Consider the following 18,097-nt stretch of genomic DNA (forward strand, 5'->3'; position numbering starts at 1 on the left):
TGTGATAACCAGACCTGAGGAGGATGGGGGGGGGGTCTGATAAGAGGCCGCTCGGGGCCGGAGCTCAGGGGCCTGACAAGCAGAGACATATATAACAGGCAAACAAAGCCCTGAGGAGACAGAGCATCAATACTCAGCATGTACACCATCATTACTGTCCCCAGACAAAGCCCCGTGTCAATAGCTGCGGCGTCTCTCAAATTAAAATCTTGTATCAAACTGCATCTGATGGCAACAACTGTTTAGTGGCCATATTTTACGGCTGAGCCAATGAAAAGTAATAACAGTTGTATTTAATGTATCTGCTGCTGGCAGCTGCCGAGCTCACAGGGTCTTAATAGGAGCTGTCGATCACTGTCAGCTCGGCTCCGGGGCCCAACAAGAGGCCGGCTGTAATAAACATGAGGGGGAGATAACGGCGGCCGACCATCACGCTCTGCTTAACTTCCTGCTCAACCGCCCGTTTGTCATCTCAGTTTGTAACTCTCATAATTTGTCACAGTGGATGCTCTCTCTCTCTCTCTCTCTCTCTCTCTCTCTCTGTCGCTCTCTCCTTTTTTTTTCAACCATTAATTCATCTGCAGACGTGAAACGCTGAGAAACAGACGTCCGACATGAACCTTCAGCCCTGATCAGTGTCGACTGAAACAACATTTATATTCGATTAACTTCTTTAACCAGGAACAGGAGGTGTTGCGTTCGTGTACCGCAGGTGACTCGTAGATCAGAGATGCTCATGATGGACGGTGGACGTACAGAGACCAAACGGTTCTGACCTGAACCTGAACCTGAACCAAGAGCTCAGAGCGTCACGATGAGGCAGGTCAGTGAGATCAGACCGTCCTGATACCTGATGAGTTTAAGGACGTCAGATTATCTTCAGAAATAAATACAAATGAACCAATTATTGAACATCATCAACAAAATGTTGAAAATAAAACATGAACCTGGACACAGTTATCGGCCCCTTGACTAATATTTGGCTGCAGAAACTTTGGGAACATCGAGCCTCTAAATGTCTCTTGCAGTCGTCCAGAAGCTTCTTTCACCTGAAGGTCGTTCCTGCTTCTCTTCCGTTGCTGTTCCTTCCAGATCTTTCAGGCCGGATTCAGGACTCACTGATGGTCAGTCGGTCAGTTTCTGTGCTGCTGGATGTGACGTCTGGGTCGTTTCATTTCACTCTGAAACTGATTCATTCATTGTCTCCAGTCTGATAGAACCTCCATCATGTTCGACCTTCATTCATTAATGATTCTTTTGTTGTGTTTGTAGCATTTCAGCTCGACAGATGAGGATCGTTCGTTTTTATATTGATACCACTATTGATCCTTACTGTTCTGATGTGTCCAAACCTCTGAGCCTCTGTCCAGCTGTTTTAGGAGCTTTATTGGACAGTCTAAAGGTCTGAACGACTCAATGCTCTCATTTCTCAGGACATCACATCAGGACCTGTTAGTCTTGGTAGCAGCATTGATAACCTCAGACCTTTTGAGAAATCTGGAACCGGGTCTCGACCTCTACTCGACTCTCTTCTCTTTGACTGTGAAACAGTCAGCTTCTTATTCAGCAGTGAAACATCCTTCACTGGTTGAACTGTGTCCAGGAAACATTGTATTAATTTATTTAGTTTTTCTTATTCAGGAGCTTTGGACCTTTTATTCTAAATCTTCTGATTCTATTAAACTGATTCCAGTATTTTCTGTCGGAACAGTAACTGTGCAGTAGATTTATGTGTATTACTGTGTGTTTGTGTACACTACAGTACATGTGTGTGCCAATGAATATATTTCTACTCTCCCAGAATCCAGTGCAGCCCCCCCCCCCTCCCTCCCTTTGATTAGAGGACAGCAGTGTGGGTAATAAGAGCGTGGCGTTCTGGCTGCAGTTTTAATCTTTATAAAAACCTTCACCCGGGTCCCCCGTCCCACAGGAGGGAGATTAAATGCTTCTTCACATTAGTAATGTCAGCACAAAATGATTATCTTTTCTGAATAATTTATTCCTCAGCCCAGCGTAATTTTCTTATCTCTCCCTTTTTGCCTCTTTTACTCTGCAGGAGACGGTAAATGGCTGTTAGTCTCCAGAAAACCTATGGATCGCCGTTTCCATCAATCAATTAAAAAACACTTACCTCACACTCAACATGATTTATATCTTGTTAATAGAATTGTCTCACTATATCCCTATATTATTATAGCCTTAATTCCATTAGCTATTTGCTTAATGCTTTTTTTAAGGCTGACCTCCAGGAGCAGGGAGATAGAAGGGGGATTAGTCCAATATTGGCCAGAAGACTGAGCCTCTTTCTGGGAATGTTGTAGGTCAGGGCAGCCGGACGACTCCGGACGCCGACTCCTGATTGGCTGTCGTAATCCCAAAGACCTCATCCCTCCATTATTCCCTATTTACTGCCTGTGGCATTCGATTAAAGGACAGAGCAGTGTATCCAGCAGCGGTTCACAACCTTTTTAGCTCGTGACCCCTGAAAATGAAGACGACTCTTTATCACAGGTTAGAGTCTGGAGCTGATCTCTGGTCAGTTCTTCACTTTGTTTCACCTGAAGCTTGTTCAGAGCTGTGGCTCTTCATTAGCTCTGTTCAGAGGAAAACATTTGTTTAATCAAATATAATCGCTTTATAAATCTCTGACTGCAGGACATCATGTGTTACTGCAGGAGCTTCACAATAACAGCATTTATCAGGTTTTTAATACTTTGACTTTTTCTTCCATTTCTATTCGTTTGAAAACTTAAAACATCGTTAGTTTAATGTGCCCTTGTTTTATGTGGTAATTGTCTTTTAAACAAATCTTTTCAGTTTCTCAAATCTCTCAAAAAACAGTTCACAACTGAATTCAATTCCGTTGCATCTGGTTTCCATTGACAACGATTAATAAATAGCATAAAAATATACAAATATATGAATTTAAAAATCAAAACGTAACCATGAGAAATAGAGATTGTAAAAAAGAAATACAGTAGAGTTTTGCTTTATTTCTTTGTTTGATTAATCAGGATGTCAGGCCTTTGGTTAGTGTTGAAAATCATCCAATATTTCAGAAGAAAGAAGAAAAAAGAAGAAATGATAAATAATCTGTATATATAAGACATATACGGATTATTCTTCTGTTTTAATCCATTAATGATCTTTCAGCCCATCAGATCATCTGTCTCAGGACCAATAAACACAATAAATAACACAATAGAAAATATGATATATTTGATATTCATCTGAAATATGAAGACACTGTGTCATAAATACATTTTCAATCATTACAGACCTGAGTTTTCTTTATATCAGTGGTTCGTGATGAATCTGTGTTTTTTTCTAACTTTAATTCTTAGAATCCTGAAGAGATGAAATCTCCCGCTCATACTGGCCCTTCTTTAAACCCCGACCCTCAGGTTGGGAACCCGTCGCTGGCAGCCTGTGTTTGTTGATCCTGTAAACCCGGAGCAGATAATATAATATTCATGGTGTTTACTGCGAGTGATTTACAGTCAAACAATCATTTTAAAAAGCGAGCTGACAACAGAGAAATGGATTTGTTTATGGACTCGTTGTCAAAACCTCCGACTGACGCTAAACTAATAATTTAGTCCGTGCCCTTGACACAGTTACATGTAAGTTCCATTTTAAATATTCATCACATTCGGCCTCATGAACCCATTACTGTGCTGTGTGTTCAATACCCACAGGACCACACACACACACACACACACACACAGGGAGAGGATGAGTTAAAAACTACCAGAAAGTGTCATCAAATAATCAATCATACGCCCCGACTCTGATTGCGCTCATCTATTACTTAAGCGTGTTGCATAGTATTTCAATATATTAGGAGGGGATGAATAGGGAAGACGCATCAGGCCGCTGTTACAGGAAGCAGATGAATTCAGCTGTGGGAGGTAATGAGGATCATATCAGGATCCTCCAGGTCCATGTCAAACATCCTGCTGCACAAGGTCAGAGACACGAGTTTCCATCCACCGCCATCAGGATACTGCAGAGTAGAAATACTCTGTTACATTCAGATCTAACTGTTGATGCTTAATGTTGCAGCTGGTGTTTTAATGCTTGGCTAGAATCTGAAAAGTAACTGAAGTGTAGTGAAGTAAAAAGTACAGTATTTTCCTCTAAATGTAATGAAGTATAAGTATAAAGTAGCAGAACATGGAAATACGTCAGTAAACAACAGCTCATAATTTTATTAGATTACTTGGGTTAATGTACTTAGTTACTTTCCATTCATTTAAACTTTACTGACTGTGAATCTGAATCAACAGTGAGCAGCCATGTTAGCGCTCTCATGGTGCCACGTGAAAAGTTAAAGGATCATTAGCTGATAATCAAGAATTATGTTGTATCATGACGATAGCAGATGTAAGAAATAACTGAGAGAATATCAAAGTGTTTAAATCAAAATGCAAAACTCTTACTAACACTGACAACCAACCTGTAACCAAACTAAAGCAGCGAGTCTCTGCAACATCTGATGGAACAAGGAGGACTATCTGCAGGCTAACAGGCTAACAGGCTAACAAGTCCTGCAGCCTCCCACAGAGCCGAGCAGCTAATGTGACTTAAAGCCACAAAAAAACAAACCGACATGTCAGAGTTGATTTCTCTGAAGTGGTGGGGGGGCTGGGGGGGTCGGTCTATATTTAGTGTCCTGTGAGCCATCTGCCTTCCTGCTCCTTTCTGCTCCGGCACAGAGAGGACATCTATACATCTGCGAGGCCCCGACACACATCTCTCCGTAATGAGCCTCTTTAAGGCTCTCTGAATTTCTAATGAATAACACTATGCAGGAAAATAAACACATTGCTATTGATCATGACATAAAGCTTTAAACTAATTTAATAAGTGGTCCCCGGCTTCAGCTGCAGTCTGGTAACCCTGCCCCCCCTCCCTCCACCCTCCACCCCCCTCCACCCACCACAGGGAGCTGCCCTCTGTTACTGTAGCTACAGGACCAGGATCCATGAGGGAGTATCAGACCCAGAGAGGAAATATTCTGCAGACTAAATAAAACCACAGGACCTGGAAACATCTGATAGTTAATGTCAATCTGACCTGAACCAAACGGCCACCAGGGGGCAGCAGAGCGAGCCAGGTACAAGTGAGAGGACGGCCATTTTGGTTCAGAAGTTAGCTTTGGTTAATTTAGCATGTTAGCATGTTAGCTCTTCCTGTTGTCAGTGTGTTTCTGGTTAAATGTCTGAAATAAGGTCTGTGGTTTTAACACAAGCTCCAAGACATTTTCAGGTTTTATTCTCCAACATAAAATGGGTCAGTAAATCCCCCACTCCTGATGTTTGAAGCTTTTACGTGTCTTAAAAAAGGCGGTTGCTAACGAGTGTCTAAATGAGACTACAGAGGTTGTCGGGGACGTTAACATGAAAACCCATCTACTCACCAGTCCACCTTTACAGCCTCGTTGTGTTTCTACTCACGCTCTTTCAAACTCTCACTAACTTTCTAAGAAGAAAGGCTTTTGTAGAAGAGCTCAGAGCTAAATGAAATGACCAGTTGGAAGCTTAGTGGTGGAGACGTTGACGTCATGTGACCGTGGTGTAGTTGGTTTATAGCCTAACATTAGCTTCTTACTTCAAACATCAGAACAGTGGTGTTCATCTGTGAAGATGATCTGATCAACTAAACCTGAAGGATCAGAAACTTTAGCTGCTCACTGTTTATTTTCTGGAATAATCCAAAACACTATGAAAAAATCCCATTGGCTTTTATGACTTTACTGATCCTCTGACTCCTCTAGCGCCACCACCAGGTCACAATTTAATCCATTCAACACTTTGACTCATGCTCAAACACCTGAGGAGCTAATGACGTTCCCATCAGCCTCAGCTGAACGCCGTGTTTCAAGCTACTTAGCAAGTTAGCATGCTAACATTAGCCTATATCTGACTGATCATCAGAGATGTTCTCAAATTTAAATATCAAGAACAGAAATAACTGGATTCAGAGTCAGATTAACTCTCTAAATTCAATCTTTTCCCTCCACGTCTCCTCCAGCGTCAGTTTCTTCTTTCCTGACTCGACGACGAGCTGTAAAATTCCTGTTTGACCTTCAGGTTCCCTCTGTGTTTGTCTTTTTGTCCAAATGTAAAGACGAGTGTCTTGAGGACGGGGGGGGGGGTGTTGGCTCTGCAGCTGTGCAGTTATGTGAAACAAAGCCACGCTGCCATTATCACATTACTGATTTAGCATTATGTGGCGTACAGTAGACAGAGCCTCAGATAATTCAGCCTAATTGAATGAAAGCTCTCAGGCCTGATCTCAGCGAGGATATGGAACATTAATTGACATTTGCTGAAGCCAAACAAAGGACAGTGGAGCCGTAACGCTCATTTAAACATATTAATAATGAGAATGAATTGTCCTCTTCAATCTGTTATTGATTTGAAAATGAGTTCAATCAATGCAGAGAAAAATCAAAGCAAACTGTGGGCGAGCGTTTTGTCCAGATGAACGTATTTAAACTGCAGCATTGGATCAGGAGAGGATGCCAGAGCTGAATTAAGAGAGCTGCTCTCTGGCTCACACACACTCTTGTGAAAGTGGAGAGGCTCTTATTGTGGCGGTGCCTCTCCACCCCCCACCCCCCGATAGATAATAAGAAATCCCTGCTCTCTGCTTTAAAGACGGCGTGATGCTGGGGGTTTGGATGAGGGGTTAAACTGGTGAGAGCATGTTTGCTAAGCTGTTTGAGGAGCATTCTCATATGGCCGGTGGCAGTGATGGGCTACGTGGGGAGGGACGGCGGGGGCGGTGGGTGAGGGAGGGGGGGAGGTTTTTTCCCTCCTGCCTTTCCATCTCAGTGCACCGGAGTGCAATGATGGAATGACCTGGACTTGATCTTTGAGGGCAACATGCCTGATGGCTCCTGCAGATTGATAAATTGATTCAAAACTATTACCATGGTAAAAAAGCAATAAGGTCATAAAAATTGCATCGGTCCAGCCGGCTAAGTAAATCCGAGGCATTTTCAGGAGCGGGGACGGTGGGACAGGAGACACCGGGCATGAGGTGGAATGAGAGAGCAAGAAATGACTTTGAAGAGCTCATCATCTTCAATCTATTTTTCCTGCCGGGGCTCCATGCCGCTGCATAGAGGCACTTCATTACAGGGGAATAACTGTACACAGGCAGAGCCCCGGCCAGCCTCCGCCCGAGCCCCTCAGGCCCCCGGGGGGCTCCAGCTGGTTAATACCTCATCACTGGCTTCATTGAACGCTTTAATCTGCACTCCTGTGATCAATAGCAGCCCGCTGTAAATTAAAAGGGCCATTTCGTGTAATCAACCCTGTTAATGCTCATTCTGAAAACCATTATTTGTGGAAGGTATTTAGGAGAAAATTGCCACCGTGACAAGCCCTCGAGCCCCCCCCATCCCCCCCTCTGTGTGTGTGCTGACAGAGATCAGTGTGGTCAGGGTTTTGGAGAGGAGGACGGGGGAGACGGGGGAGAGAGAGGAGAGAGCAGCTGGGGTGGGGGGGGGGTGAGAGTCTCATGCTACAATTAAAATAATAATCTTCATCAAACTGAAACACGTCGACGCTGTCGGTGATGAATTAGACTTGAATCATAATTTCATGGTGTGAATCAGATTCACTGGAAGAACAAACTGAACAGGAGAGAAACAAACAGGTGAAATAAACTGTATGAATCCAGAGAATGTGCAGGTGAAGAAACTAAACAAAGCAAATTAAATGAACAGGGACCCAGTACACAAACTATAAAAACCAGTGGAATGGAACGAATGTGTTGCAGTGGTTTTGGTCAGAGAGAGAATCAGAGTTTATGACAGAACATAGAGTCCAGATCTCTGAAAACCTGAATCTGTAACTGAGCTCAGCTCCTTTATTCTCCAACACACCACAGTTCAGTTAATAAGACACGTTAGAATAAGATCTGTTGTTGTTCCTCTGTTTTTCCTCTTTAATTATCACAATAAGAAAAATGTTCCTGAAGCTTCAGTTTTATTTTCTCTAAAACAGGTTAACATTAAAATGAGTTTTATTTCACATTATAAAACAACATTAACTAAATCAGCTTGTTTCACATTTTAAACAGCAGCTTGTCTGCCTCTTGTATCATCTCATAAATCTGAATCCGTCAGATTCTACCTGTCAGATCTCTTCATATCAACACCTGTAACACCTGAACTTCACCTGGTCAGCAGGTTGAGCAGAGCAGTCAGAAAGAAAAACAGATGATAGATATTTAAAATAATCAGAATAGAGATGAAGACAGAAACTGTAAATTATTTGTCTGTAATTATCTTTGTGTTTTCCTCTTTAACTCATCATCACAATCCAAAAACTCTTGTATTTCTGTGTTTATCACTGAAGAGCGTCTGATTCGTCGTGATAATCTTATTTTAACTTCAGGCCGTTCATGGAGAACCAGGCTCCATCAGACTGTTTTTATTTCTCCACAGTCTCCAGTTTTTAAAACATTGTCATTGAAGCTAAATAATCCAGCATTTATCAGAACATCAGAGTCAGTGTCGGGGGGGTCGAAGGGTCGGGGGGGTCGGAGGTGGGATGAAGAGGGGCAGTTGAGTCCAGAATGGAGTGGGACGGGGTTTTTCTGTGGGAAAAGCATGGAGACTGGGAAATGGAAGAGAGAACAGATGAGTTAGGAAGGAGGGGATGTGCCTCACACACACACACACACACACACACACACACACACACACCACCACACACACACACACACACACTCCACCGGGAGCGAAAATGAAATTTTCCAGGCCGCTATTTCTGCAGCAAATTCAATTATACTGAAGGCACTTGTACAAAGAGCTGTGACTTCCCTGATGGTGAGATTGGAAAAGGCTGATGGCTGCAGACAGTGAATAACAGGACATGGGCAGGTACGAGCACAGAAACAATAAGACTGATCTGGACAGGTGAGAGAGCGAGGAGGTGGGGGGGGAGGGGGTAAAAGCGATAAAAGGTTACGAGTTTAGAAAAGTTCTATCACATTATCTTCCTCTTATATAAAGTGAGAGAACAGATTATACTGTGACCCCACGCCGCGCTCTGATTTACAAATGGCTGTTGTCGATACATATGAGTCATCCTCCATCACATATCGTGGCACTTAAACACACCTGAGATGATAAATAGGAGCTGAGACAGGGCAGGATATTAACCTCACCCCCCCACCTCGTACACAAACACACCTGCAGACACACACACAGTAATCACCTGAGATGTTTCCAACAGTTTCACTGCTGCAGATTTTACCTTTGTCCACTGTGGAGCTCCTGATATCTCCAATATTAAAAACATAAATCACATCCAACATTTTAAAACCTCAGGAATAAAACAGTAAAATATAGAAAGTTAAAAACCTTCACGAGTCATCAAAACTCACTGTTGTTAAATATTATTCAGATTTATTCTCATGGATGGAATAAAATAATAGAGTAAAACTTTATTGATAGAAATCACACACACACACACACACACACACACACTCTAAATATAATATTCATAATTTAAGAAAATATCTAAAGAAAGAGACCAAAAATATCAAACATTTTATTCTTATTTTTATAGAATTAATGGAGTTGATCAGTAAAAATGTAAAAATACTCTATTACAAGTAAAAGTCCTGAATTAAAAATATCATCTAGTAAAAGTATCACTGGCAAAAGTCATTCTGTAGAAAAATGGACATATATATTAATACATATTTTTATTAATGCATTAATGTGTCTGAGGCATTTTAATTTTAAAGATTATTTTTGTCAGACATGATTCATGATAATCAATTGATTATTTTCATAATTATAAAAATCAGAAAACAGCAGAAAATGATCATCACAGTTTTCAGAAAACAAAGATTATTATAATTAACAACAGTAATAATAAAAGAATATATAAAGACAGAAAAGATTATTTTCCTGTCGATTGACAGATTAATCTACGAATCATTTTAGTTTTACTGATTTTAACTATTTTAAATGCTGTTAATACATCTATAGCTGTGCGTCATATTTTAGAAACATCAACAAAGTTAATGTAAATTTTTAATCTGCAGTATAAGTAATAAAGAGAAAGTATAAAATAACCTGTCACAGGAATACTCGAGTAAAGTACAAATACCTCGACACTGTACTGAAGGACAGCAGTTGAGTAAATGTAAAATGACACAAAAACATTTCACAATTTTCACATTTTACAGAATTTTTCTTCATTTATTAATTTTACGTTTATTTATTTAAGTCTTTTTTTATTTACTTGTTATCCCCCCTCCCTCGCCCCCTCGTTGTTGTCAGAGACAAAACGACGGCGCAGCTTCAAACCTCAGCCGGTGTGGAGGCAGACCCACTCGCAGGCTTTGTCTAGCTTGGCTGGCCACTGGAAAATGAGTGTCCTGTCTGGTAATCCCGATCGCCTGCTCCTCATTCTCATTGTGTGCTTTTCCTTTAATTTCTCCTTTCTCCGCCACAAAGCCGGCGGCATTACCTACGAGGAAGAGGGGATCTAAAGTATTTGATTCCAATTCCAGGCAAACCCTGAGGGGGACTTCATCAGCACGGCAGCCTCTCATGTTTCACAGCCAGACGGACGGAGAGGGGAGAGAAAAGCTATTAAAGTTGTATCTTAAAAGGTCAATAACATTCGTTGTAATGACTCTGACTGTTTAATCCAAATATATGGGTGTGTGCCTGAGCCCTGCTGCTGACATTGATAGACTTGAGTGGCAAGTGAAGGATCCCCCCCCCTGTCAAAACATCCCGGGCTGAGGGGTAATGAGAAACGCCACTTGAGTGTAAACTGTCTGACAAAAAGCCTGATTTCTTCTTTTAATCAGTGGAATTGTCTGACTGTGAAGAGGCGGTTGTTTAGTCTGTGTGTGTGTGTGTGTGTGTGTGTGTGTGTCAATCAATACTAGACGATCCTACAAAAACCCCAAATGTGTCCAATGCCAGGTTTTTAAAAAATATCTGCTACAGGACGATAAGATGTGTGAGCAAGATCCTGATCTTCTGCAAACAAGATCTGAACTTCTGCGTAAAATAAACTCGTGCAAACACGTTTTATATTTTTTATTATTTGTTCAAACAGGATATGTATTTTGAACAGACAGGAAGAAGATATTAATGTGTGTAAATAAAATCCGTATAGTGCGCGAACAAGATATCACGCAAGATCTTGAACACAGACTGTCCTCCTGTCGTCCTCGACTCTCAGTTACATTCTGTCGTTAAGCGACATCTTGTGGTCGTAGTAATTATGACGGGTACAAAGGTCACGAGATCTGGGTTGAGACTGAAAGAACAAGATCGTCCGCAGGGCGTCTGGACTCAGCCTTAGAGATCCTTAGGGATCCTTCCTTTGGAGGTTTTCTGGGTACATCCAGCTGGGAGGAGGAAAACCCTCGGAGTAGACCCAGAACCTTCTGGAGAGATTCTATATCTCATCTGGTTTGGGAACACCTCAGGATCCCCCAGGAAGAGCTGGGAAATGTTGCTAGGTAGAGTCTGGAGTACTCTGCTCAGCCTGCTGCCTCCGAGACCAGCTCCACCTCTGTTCACTTCCTGTTTGAACCCTGTCGTCGTTTCTTTCATCCAGGACCAGTTCTAACCCAAACCACCATCTTTTACCATAACGACAAAGCTCCAGTAACACCTGGCTGCTGCTATGAGTCGTACCTGAGGGTAGGAACAAGCCTGTACGATTGTTCAGATTGAAGGACCTTGTTGTGAACAAGTTGATGACTCATATGTGAAAGATTTAGACGAACAAGGTCCAAATCTTGAGCGCGCAGGATATTAACTTGTGCAAAAGATATTTGGATCTTCTGCAAAGAAAATAAAACTTATGATGTTCAGATGTTAAGATGTGTGAACAAGATACAGTTTGAAACGAGAGAAACTTGTGTGCAAACATATAATCTGTGCAAACAAAACAATAAGATATCTTATGTACAGGACCCTGAACAAGGTCTTTGTATCTGGTGCAGATCATTTAATTTAATTTAAAGCTATAGACGATGAACTATGGTTTGTTTAGAGTCCGATGGCTGAGGTCTTAGTTACTGTTAATAAAAAGGTGAGTGTTAATTCCAGGTCTCCTGAAAGTCAGATGTGTGATACACCCACCCTCCACCCTGACCTCCACCTCCCTCCGTTCTAATGGAGGTGTACGCTGGGAGGAGCAGGGTCTGGGCTGATGTGTCTGCCTGTTGTCGAGGTGGAGGAGGAGGAGGAGGTTGTGTTTGGGAGATGGGATGATATGTGGTTGTGTTTGTCCAGAGCTGAAGCTCGGTCTGATATCATCTGTGCAGCTCCCGGGCAGCTAATGTGATATTTGCTGTCGCCCTGGCCCCCGAATCCGGTGTCAAGCGACAGATCTCATCTGCAATGTAGGACAATTTCCGCATATCTGAAAAGACAGTTTCTCCAGTCAATAGACTATAAATTGCACTTGGAAAATGGTATCATCTTAACTAAAGGTTATTCACTTTCCTCCCGGGGTCCAGAGGGTAACCCCTCCTTTTTTAATAATTTGTATGTTTAGTTGTTTGGTCAATCTACCTTGCACTTGTAATGTCTCATCGGAGAGCCCATCAATCAGACTCAGCCCGGCACAAACCTCCTGCCACAATATTACAGGTTATTAAAAGGATGATCAGAAGGCAGCAGGGTGTGTGTTGGCTGAGGCCTCTCTTCTCATTTTCCGAGTGCACGGCCCCCATCGCATAATCTAGTGATTCATCCCCCACCGCCTCCCCTCTCCCCTCTCCTCTCTCTCTCCGTCAACAAGTGCTGCCGCCTCCATCTCCTCTCTGATGAAACGCTGTTTACTGCAGCCTCAGTAAACAGAGGAGCTGAGGAGCAGTCAGCCAGAAACCACAGGTATCACCTCACTGTGTCCTCTGACGGAGAGTTTGAAGCCCACAGCAGGACTCATCTTCATTCAGCCTCAGACTGACTGATGACTGAGGTCTGTAAGAGGAAGACATCGTCAGGAAGAATAAGCTGAATTATACACACTCTCTGTCAGGCAAGCTCAAAACATAAGACAATGACACGACAACACCGGACCCACAACGAGTGTTTCAATCAGACTCTGCAGAAAACATTAGAACTTCATTAGAAGTCAGTTAATAGAGACAACAGGATCATTAAGGATCTGTTGAGGAAATAATCCTACATGATGATGTTTTTATTAGTTCAATATTTTACAATTAAGAAAAGAACTTTGTGATGAAGCTGATTCTGAAGACGGACGTTTGTTTCTTCACAAACAAAATCACAAAATCTACAATTACAACTTTACAGACTCTGATTCATGAGACAAACACGACAGTAAATTATGATCCACAAGATGTGGATCCTGATATTGACCAAAATAAACAGTAATCATGTTCTACAGAGACGTTGTTTCATTTATGTCGTTTTTATTTTCCATTTTCCTTCCTGTTCTGTGGATCTTTATCTTTGATCTCTATATGTGAGGATGTTCTGATCGATTATTGATATTTGACTCATTTTGTCAGTTTGTGAATTTGATGCCCGACACTCGAAACACAGAGTCTCTAAAAAACTTAAGAAGAAAAGTTTTTTAAAAAATCTTTTTCCGAAAACTGTTTAAAATCAAAGTTTAAAAGTTAAATGTTTTGATTTAACATCATCATGACAAAAAGAGTTTTTTAAAAGCAGTTAAATTATCTTTCGTTTCTTTAAAGATAATATATATACATCTAAAACAGTAAATTAAAACACTTTATTTACCTTTTTTATCAAATAAAAATCACCATGCACCAGATTTAGAGTCAGAGTTTCTCTCTCTGTGCAGGTAAATAAAAACACTCCCTTTCCTTAAAAGCCTGAGGAGCTGATCGAGAAATTTAATTTAAATCTGACCTCATACACGCTGCATGTTTTAAAGACACTTAAGGAAATCAGAGCATCAGGTCTTTATTCACCGAGCTGCTCGCCTCCATTTTTCTGCTCTGACAACACACTGAGGACAGATAACATGACTGTAATCACGGCTGATCCACCACCGGTAATTCCTGAAAAGATTTATGATCGATCTAACAAGGTTTTCTGTTAAACTGCTGCAAAACATCGCTCTGATTACTCAGCATTAAAGAAATTAATGTCTTTATTTAAATTAAAATAAAGCCTTATCACGGTGGTATTTAAACAAGACAAACGACGGCAGGACTTAAATAATGACCCTGTCTTTATGTTGGCCTTACATTAATATTACTTTTTATCTCCATCCAGGATATTAATAATGGAATACTGTGGGAATTAATACTTTTGATCATTAAGAGTTCAGAGCTGAATGAGTGGGAGAAGTGAGCGCTCAGGTCGTCATTAATAACCATCATAAAACAGAACCACAGAGGCTCTTCGGTGCCTCGTCACCGATGATTGATCATGAATATTAATAACAACAGCGGCCTCGTCCATACGTGTCCTGTCAGGGAGGAGCTGCGCCACAAGAGGAAACATATCATCCAACAAAACTGTCTCACAAAGGAGGAGGAGGAGGAGGAGAATCCTTCTGTCCTCTCACTTCTTCATGTCCTCACTAAACTGAGGAGATTCACTCTGAGCCCTGAGTTCTTCCTCTCAGGCAACAGCTCGTCCCATCTACAGCATCAGCATGAGCCCTAATAAGTCAGAGCTTAGTGACCCTCATCACAGCTCGTTAACACTTTCTGGCAGGTCGAAGGATTCGAAGCCTCTTCCTGCTCATCACAACCAAACCTGAAAGTTGACTTCTTCACAGATGGTTAATAAACAGCACGAAGCATTAAATCTTTATCTGTTACTTCAGCCTCTTTGAGCTCTGAGCGATGTTTGAGTTTTGTTTCAACGCAGATCAATTGAATTTGAAAGAGCCAGTTACTGACGGAGGTGACGTGTTCCTGTGGTCGCAGTGTTTGATAGAGACGTTTTTATTAAAGAGTAAAACCCTTCTTAACCAGAAACAGTTTATCATTTATCTGTTCATAGTCACCAGACTCCATTGACAAAAACAGGGATTTTACTACTTTACTGTCTGTGTTACTGTGTGGTACTTTGTACTTCAGTAAAGTATCTGATTACTTCTTCCACCACTGAAAGTCACACAGTAACACAGACACACTAACAGATGGAGGCAGTGGTATTCCAGCAGCTCCTGGTTAAATCCACTGTTTTTGTCAATGGAGTCTGGTACTGACATATAGAGATGTTTCTGGATCTTCCTCTTTAATAAAAAGTTCTGTCTCTGTAGGAATCCTGTCATCATGTTGTCAGACAACAATCTGAGTCTGAGTCAGTGAGAGAAATGAGACCCAGGTTTTCCTCCAGGTCCAGTATTTCCTCTGTCTTAGCTCTGGTTTTGGTCTCCACCGACTCCCAGATTCAGCTGATAATTCTCTGTGGGTTCATCTCAAACTGTTATTGTAAAAATATTGATTACAGCCGCTCTAAGTGTCTGTGCAGCAGTTTTCTCTTTCAAAAAACAACAAAAGCAACTTGACCTTCACGTTAACCTGAAATCCATCATCACAGGTTATTTTCCCGGCTGATATTCAGGACATCCAGACCTCTGAACGCTAAAAGAAGCAGAAGCAGTGAAGTCCTGTGGGACGTGGAGTGTCTAACAGCACATTCCTGCTCTGACTCACTGTAGTAAACCTGAGCCCTGCAGCCACAGATAGATTTATTTCCACTGAGCAGCTCGGGGCGGTGCCTCCGGTGTTACGATGACCCCATACATCACGCCTCGTGTGAACACATATTAAGTGCTTTTCTCACCCCCCCACCCCACCCATTAAAAGTAAATAATCCGCGGAGAATGAGGCATTTGTTAAGGAGCGGTCCTATTCTTCATACGTGACAGGTATCTGTTTGTACAAAGCCGAGGAGGAGGAGGAGGAGGAGGAGGAGGAGGAGGCTGATGATGTGAGAGGACTGTTATTAAAGCCTCTCTCACCTGAGTGTTGGTGTTTAAATGAAGAGAAGAGGCTGTGTGTGTGTGTGTGTGTGTGTGTGTGAATTAAAAACAGTATAAAAAGGTAGACGCACAATGTTCAGTTCATTAACACAAATTTGTTAACGAGCGGAGAGCTGAGAGAGAAACCAATTAGTGATTAAGTCCCAGTCACATGAGAATAAATTAAAATGATGCGGCTGCGATGCTTTCATGTTTTTGCATATTTATGATGCTGAATTCGTTCCATACCCTCCGTTATAAATCATGCAAATTTATGAAGTGAAGGTTTTGTTTTATTACAGCGTATTATGTCATGTTCAATGTCTGAGGTGTCGCAGGAACGAGGTAAAGGCCGAGCTGATGGTGGTTAGTCCGGATTATTTATGGCCACTTCCTGTCAGCCGATACACAGCTCTGTGTGTGTGTGTGTGTGTGTGATCAGGATATTGATGACACAGTCTCTCTGAAACGTCCTCTTCTCAGTGAGTGGGATGAATGGAAGCAGCTCGTGTCCTGATGTTTGTTTCTCAGTGGAAACAGTGGACGATGGTTTTGGTCGTAAAAAGACAAAGAAACTAAACAAACAGAGAATCAGAAATCCATTCTGTTCTGCTGGTTTCTGTCGCTGCCCACATGATGTGAAACTGGCTCATTCTCTGTTTCTTTATTTTTTCATCTCTCTCTTCGGCTCCTGGTTTCCACTGATTGTTTCTGTGTTTCAGTCGCCGTCCACAGAATAACGAACCAGTTTCCTCGAGTCACTACCTTAAACTGAAACAGTTCAGTCACAGTTTAAAATGTGTAGATGTGACAGAAGCTCGTTCAGTTTAAACTCGACATGTTGATTCATTTTTATTTCCTTCATTAACCACTTCATTGTTCGATCATATAAAGATCAGACTGAACAAAGTGACACCACACAGCTTCTCTCAGAGAATGACTTCATTCAGTCTTCTCATTAAATCAAAACCAGTTTAACGTCTTAACGTCTTTTTCTTGTTATAAATTATTTCTCATTATTCCTGGAAACTAAATGATAAACCATGAGAGTCAGTTTCTCTCATTAAAACAAACAGGAAGTTCAGTATTAACATGAATGAAAACATTAAGTTTCTGTTGTAAACTGTGATTAAATGTTAACATGCAGAGGAGGTTGTGTGTGTCAGTGTGGCGTCAGGCTCAGTGTTGTGTTTCCTCTGATTCTTTCAATCAGCGAACTGATTCAGGTGATAAATAATAGATGTGGAGGCTCGGCCTGCAGCTGTATCAGTGCTGACAGAAAGCTCTGCTGATGATCTGAGGCCGGATGAAGCCACACAATGATGAGGAGGAGGAGGAGGAGGAGGAGCCGAGGGTTCAGCGCTCGCAGCGTTCACGTCCTCTCCGTCGGTGTCAGGAACTTTTAAACACCGAACAGGTTTTCAGAAACTCACCTTAAAGCAGCGACCTGCTGAGCACCGGCCCCTGACCCGGCTCCGCCCACACAACATGATTGCTTTTGTTCTGTGGAGAATATTTAAATGGGCTTTATAAAAGCCTGGAGTGTGGGTCATAACACGGCGATTCTTCCAAACTGGTCCAGATGCTGTGGGTCACAGCTCGGCGGTTAACAAAGAGCCATCCAGACTGCACATTCACTGCAATTTAGCTTGAGTAATAGATGGGGGTCACGCTGGGTCACTTTCAATTTCCACTTCCAGGGGAGAAAAATGAAAACAACTCATTTGCACAAATCTGAATAATTCAGTCACTCAAACACGGGAGAGATGAAAATATGAGGCTGAGGAGAGGATAAAGGAAGAGGAGGAGACTGTTGCTCGTGCTGTGATAATGACGGCCGGCCTCTTAGTCGTCTTGTATAAAGGCTAATGATGAATCTGACAGAGGATATGAATCCAGATGTAAGAATAAAGCCTCCCTCAGTCGGGAGGCTCCGCTGCCTCCAGCGAGCTTTTAAACTTATCATAAATGTATTAAGATTGCAGCGGGCCATGAAACAGCTGTAGACAATTAATCTTCTGCAAATCTTATCCAAGGAATTGGTTTCTGCAAAGTAACATCTGCTGCGAGAGGCGATTATTCATGGGCAACGCTCAGCCGCCGAGCTTTTA

The 18,097-nt window shown here is 41.9% G+C and overlaps 1 long non-coding RNA gene across 1 annotated transcript in view; it reads left to right on the forward strand.

Moving 5' to 3' along the window:
• LOC127142759 (uncharacterized) overlaps positions 1-2,256 on the forward strand; it is a 124,604-nt gene extending 122,348 nt beyond the window's left edge. Inside the window, exon 5 of the long non-coding RNA XR_007813789.1 lies at positions 2,057-2,256. This is a non-coding gene — a long non-coding RNA (uncharacterized LOC127142759). The remainder of the gene's footprint in view (positions 1-2,056) is intronic.
• The last annotated feature ends 15,841 nt before the right edge of the window (positions 2,257-18,097 follow it).

Source organism: Lates calcarifer, linkage group LG9 (assembly GCF_001640805.2).
Source record: "Lates calcarifer isolate ASB-BC8 linkage group LG9, TLL_Latcal_v3, whole genome shotgun sequence".
Taxonomy (NCBI): Eukaryota; Metazoa; Chordata; class Actinopteri; family Centropomidae; genus Lates; species Lates calcarifer.